The sequence below is a fragment of the Pongo pygmaeus genome, chromosome 5 (assembly GCF_028885625.2).
Source record: "Pongo pygmaeus isolate AG05252 chromosome 5, NHGRI_mPonPyg2-v2.0_pri, whole genome shotgun sequence".
In the NCBI taxonomy this organism is placed as follows: Eukaryota; Metazoa; Chordata; class Mammalia; order Primates; family Hominidae; genus Pongo; species Pongo pygmaeus.
The window spans coordinates 109,439,139-109,445,138 of NC_072378.2; positions in this window are offsets into that span (position 1 = coordinate 109,439,139).

Below are 6,000 nucleotides of genomic sequence, written 5' to 3' on the forward strand. Positions count from 1 at the left end.
AATCACTGGCCCTCCAGAGGTCCTCAACAGCATAAGAAGACTCAGTACCAAAGTAAGCCAGGTACTTCCATTTCCTCATTCAATCATTGCTCACTGGAGCATAATCCTGCGAGGAAAGACTGAGTCTGGAGGATCTTCCAGCATCAGCTACCCACAACACAGACTAGCCCTTTCTTCAAGGCAATTTTGTATTGGATCCATACTGACTTTTTCAAAACATTTGTTCTTGTTAAGGCCAGCTGGTCTAACGTCAACAGGTCTTCTTAACTTTAAATCTTGCAGAACAGGATTTGGGGTGTCATACATTCATCTAACAGATATTTATCGAGTGTCTACTAAGAGCCAGACATTGGCGTCAGGTGTTGGGGATACAGCAACTAACAAGGCCTTTGCTCTCATGAAGCTTACATTCTACTAAGGGGAGACAGGACAAATATACAAGTAAACTAATGAATAATAGTTTCAGAAAGTGTTAAATTTTATAAAGAATGATGATGGAGACTGACAGGGAAGTGAAATCAGGATAGGGTGACATTTGAGCTGAGATCTGAATGACATGGAGACAGCTGTGGGAAGATCCGGAATAAAAATATTCTAGGCAAGGGAAAAGTAAGCATAAAGGCTCAGACTGGGAAGGAGCATCTGATGAACAGCAAAGACTGTGTGGCTGGAGCACAGTGAGTGAGGGGCAGCAGATGGAGTGGAGAGTTGCCAGATTTCACAAATAAAGACAGAGGACACCCATTTAAAAAAAAAAATGCTGCCTCAGCCTCCCACGCTGGGATTACAGTAATAAGCCACCTATACCCAGCCAACAAAGAAATTTTTTTCATATAAATTTAGTGTAGCTTAGAGCGTACAATGTTTATAACGTCTACAGTAGTGTACAGCCATGTCCTAGGCCTTCACATTCACTCACCACTCACTCACTGACTCACCCGGAGCAACTCCTATTCCTGTAAGCTCCATTCATGGTAAGTGCCCTACACAGGTGTACTTTTTTTTTTTTTTTTGTCTTTTATACTGTTTTGTTTTGAGACAAAATCCCACTCTGTTGCCTAGGCTGGAGTGCAGTGGCATGATCTTGGCTCACTGTAACTTCTACCTCCTGGTCTCAGATGATCCTCCCCCCTTAGCCTCCTGAGTAGTTGGGACTGCAGACACATGCCACCACACTCCACTATTTTTTTTTTTTTCGGTATTTTTTGTAGTGATGAGGTTTTGCCATGTGGCCCAGGCTGGTCTTGAACTCCTGGGCTCAAGTGCTCTGCCCACCTAGGCCTTCCAAAGTGCTAGGATTACAGGCATGAGCCATCAGTATACTGTATTTTAAGTGTCTTTCTTATGTTTTGATATGTTTAGATACACAAATACCACTGTGTTACAGCTGCTTACAGTATTCAGTACAATAACATTCTGTACAGGTTTGTAGCACAGGAGCAATAGGTTGTACCATAGAGCCTAGGTGTGTAGTAGACTATACCATCTAGGTTTATGTAAGTTCACTCTGTGATGTTTGCACAGTGATGAAGTCACCTAATGACGCATTTCTCAGAACATTTCCCTGTCATTAAGCAATGCATGACTGTACCTATAAAAGAAAACCAGTTAAGATGACAGCTGGTTTCTCAACAGCAATAGTAGAAGCCAGAGGTTAGTGGCATGATACTTTCAAAATTCACCTAGAATCTTTTTTATAGATTACAATTATTATGGACAAGGACAAAATCAAGACAATTTTGGTCAAGCAAAAAATAAAAGTATTAACCTCCAACAAACCCATACCATAGGAAGGAAAATAACACCAAGAGGAAAGTCTGAGGTATAAGAGGGAGTTGTAAGAAAAAAAAAAAAAAGAGAGAAAAAAGTAAGTATGAAGGAAATCTAAACAAACATTGATTATGCAAAATAATGTCTAATTCGGAGAGTAAACAAATAGAGTAGATCTAAAATATTGAATGAAAATACCATTTAAGATGGGAAGCTGGTTATCAGTATTCCAGTGTTTTAAGGGTACAGCTATTGATTACCTTGAGGCTTTACATATACATGGTGAAAGAGTAAGGGACAGCCACTTAATTGGTACAAATAGAGTGCATACTTCAAACACTGTAGAGGAGATAATGACATTTCAAAGTTATTGGTCAATGCCAGGTCGGGCGCAGTGGCTCATGCCTGTAATCCCAGCACTTTGGGAGGCCAAGGCGGGCAGATCACTTGAGGCCAGGAGTTCAAGACCAGCATGGCCAACATGGCAAAACCCCGTCTCTACTAAAAATACAAAAATTAGCCAGGCGTGGTGGCACAGCTACTTAGGAAGCTGAGGCACGAGAATCTCTTGAACGCAGGAGGCGGAGGTTGCAGTGAGCTGAGATCATGCCACTGCACTCCAGGTTGTGCGACAGAGCAAGGCTCTGTCTCCAAAAATAGAAAATAAGAAAAATAAAAATAAAAAAAAAAGAGAGAGAGAAAGAAAAGGATGGAGAAGATGTTAAAGGCAAGAAGAGCCAGATCATGTAAAGTCTTTTATGCCAAGAAAAAGGAGTTTGGATTTTAACTGAAATAGGAGGCCACTGGAAGATTATTCAAAATGACTGTAGAATCTGACTTATGTATTTAAAAATTACTCCAGCTGCTAGATGAAGAGTAGATGCTGGAGGGACATGAGTGGAGGCATGGATATGAGGGTGACAGCAGTGTAAAATGTAAGAAGAGCCCATATTCAAGGTAGATTTGGGGGATAGGTCTTTCTGACAGGATTTGCTGAGAATAGATGTGCGGAGTGACGGAAACAATGCAATCAAGATTGACTCCTGGGTTTGGGGCTAAATCAACAGAGTGTACGGTGTTACCATTAACTGATCTGGAGGAAGAGAAGTTGGGTTGGATAACAAATATGGGGTGGACATATTAAATCTAAAATGTTAACTAGATAACCAAGTACAGTAGGCAGTCATAGGTAACAATCTGGAGTTCAGAGCTGAGAACAGAATTGAGATATTAATAATGGAGTTATCAGAGCATAGATTATAAATTGTTGTAAGTAAGATCAGTTACAGAGTGAATATCGATAAAAGGCTATCCAGATTTTTTCTCTTTCCTCTCCAAATGTAGTCTCCATTCTTCTCTCCCTTTTTTTTTTTTTTTTTTTTCCCGGCCCTGGGAGGCTACAGGGACTCAAGGACTTCATCATCAAAGTCCTGTGCCAGCTAGCTTCCAGGTGTATTGAGTCAATGGAGAATCTGGCAGATTGGAGGAAGGAGAAGGTCATGATCATCTGGCAATTAAAGGTTAGTGGAAGTCCTTTGTCATGATGAAGGGCATCAAAAATATTTGTGTAGCCTGGGATGGTTGGTTGATAACTGTGGCTGGAAGGAACTATAGTCCAAGGCTTATTATGACTTAAAGGGATTTGGGGAGAACAGAAGGATAATTGTCAATGTTCAGTGCCGACAGTGCGTCTTTAGAGGGATTTTATAGCACTAATCCAGTAGTGCTCCAATTTCCAGATCCCATGTGTCCTGTACTACACAAGGGCAGGGCATGTATCTGCTTATATTTTTATCTCCTACTGTACACAGACTGGTAGAATTCTTGTAAATATACACATGCTTGCATATGCTAAGCAGTCTTCAAACATGCGTCTCACAGGTTTGGTGAATACGTGTGCTCACAAATTAATTCTTGGAATGTTTTTCACCCCCTGGTTATAATCTCAAATTTGACTTATTTTTTAAAATTTTACCTGCTTTGATTTTCAAAAGTCCATTTAATTCAGGTGTCACTCCCTCTGATAATTCTTCCCAGAACCGCCCATAGTTAAGGGCTCTCAGGCTTTGTAGCTTGATATTCTTTAACCCAGATCTTCATTTGTAAAAGTAAGAACAAACCAAAAAAAAAAAAAAAAGAAAAAGAAAAGATAAAACAAAAAAAAAAATCATCCACAACTAGACAAAGGCGTTCATGTGTAAAATATATCTCTCATTCCTATCCTGTTCTTTTTTTTTTTTTTTTTTTTTTGAGACGGAGTCTTGCTCTGTTGCCCAGGCTGGAGTGCAATGGCCTGATCTCGGCTCACCGCAACCTCCGCCTCCCAGGTTCAAGCGATTCTCCTGCCTCAGCCTCCCGAGTAGCTGGGACTTCAGGTGTTCACCACCATGCCCAGATAATTTTTGTATTTTTAGTAGAGACGGGGGTTTCACTATGTTGGCCAGGCTGGTCTTGAACTCCTGACCTCGTGATCCACCCGCCTTGGCCTCCCAAAGTGCTGGGATTACAGGTGTGAGCCACTGCGCCCAACCTATCCTGTTCTTGAACTTCCTCCCCTTTATCACTGAATTTGTGAAATTTTAATGAATTACCTGAATTCAACAAATTATCAAATGAATTGCAAATAAAATGAAAAATATATAATAAAATTGAAATCGTTTAAAAAATATAGTATTTATTACTGTACTTTGAGTTTTGAGGAATTTAAAACCACAGTTCACACCATATCCTGAAATAAATTCTGGAGGACTTAAAGAATTAAATATATATTTTTATTTTTATTTATTTATTTTTCCTTTTTATTTTTTTTTTTTTTGAGACGGAGTCTCGTTCTGTTGCCCAGGCTAGAGTGCAATGGCGCGATCTCGGCTCATTGCCAGCTCCACCTCCCGGGTTCACGCCATTCTCCTGCCTCAGCCTCCTGAGTAGCTGGGACTACAGGCGCCCGCCACCATGCCCGGCTAATTTTTTGTATTTTCAGTAGAGACGGGGTTTCACCGTGTTAGCCAGGATGGTCTCCATCTCCTGACCTCGTGATCCGCCCGCCTTGACCTCCCAAAGTGCTGGGATTACAGGCGTGAGCCACTGCACCCGGCCAAATATATATTTTTAAAAACACAAATAAGTAGAAGAAAACAGAATGGAATATTCCATTTCTAGAGATTGAAAAATTTCCAGAGCTTAGAAGACTATTCAAAATCAGCCTGGCCAACATGGTGAAACCCCATCTCTACTAAAAATACAAAAATTAGCCGGGCCTGGTGGCGGGTACCTGTAATCCCAGCTACTTGGGAGGCTGAGGCAAGAGAATTGCTTGAACCCGGGAGACAGAGGTTGCAGTGAGCTGAGAACACACCACTGCACTCTGGGCGAAAAAGCGAGGTTCCATCTCAAAAAAAAAAAAAAAATCAGAAAGGAATGATGAACACGTTTTATGTTAATACCTAAAAAATGGAGTATATGTACTACAAAAGGTTGATGTCTATAATACATAAAGAACTCATGCAGAACAATTTTTAAATGCCCCATAAATTAGAGGGCAAAGGATGTGATAAAAATTCACAAAAGAGAAAATGCAACTGGTGACCAACATATGCAATAATGTTCAATCTCACTATTAGTTCAGATTAAAGCAAAAAGGTTCTGCTTTTCACCCATTAAAGAAAAAAATGTGAAGATACTGCCAAGTGATTGTAAAGAAGTATTAAAATTGGTGTTGTTGGGTGCTCCTGGAAGCAGTATAAATTGCTGTAATTATTTTGGAAAGTTGCTTGGTAACATGAATTGTGAATATCCATTTAAGAATATTCATGCCCTTTAACCCAGCAATTTTATTTCTCAGAATTTATATCAGGCTAATAATCCTAAACATAAGAGGGAAAGATTCGACACAGTATTCTATTTATTTTTAAAATTGTTGTAGAGACATGCCCAGGCTGGTCTCAAACTCCTGAGCTCAAGCAATCCTCCCACCTTGGCCTCCCAAAGTACTGGTATTACAAGCATGAGCCACTGTGCCCAACCTCAACGTAGTATTTTAAAATTTAGTACAACAGTACACAGTCCAGCAATAGGAATGGTCAAATATACCGTATCTACTCAGTGTGGATCTGAGTGTAACTGTTAAAAAAAAAAAAAGAAGGAAAGGAAGTACTCCAAAATCCTTTTCCTACTTGTCCACACTTCATTTACTGTTTGACTTAGGATCTGTCAAATGGAGACTGCTTCTCC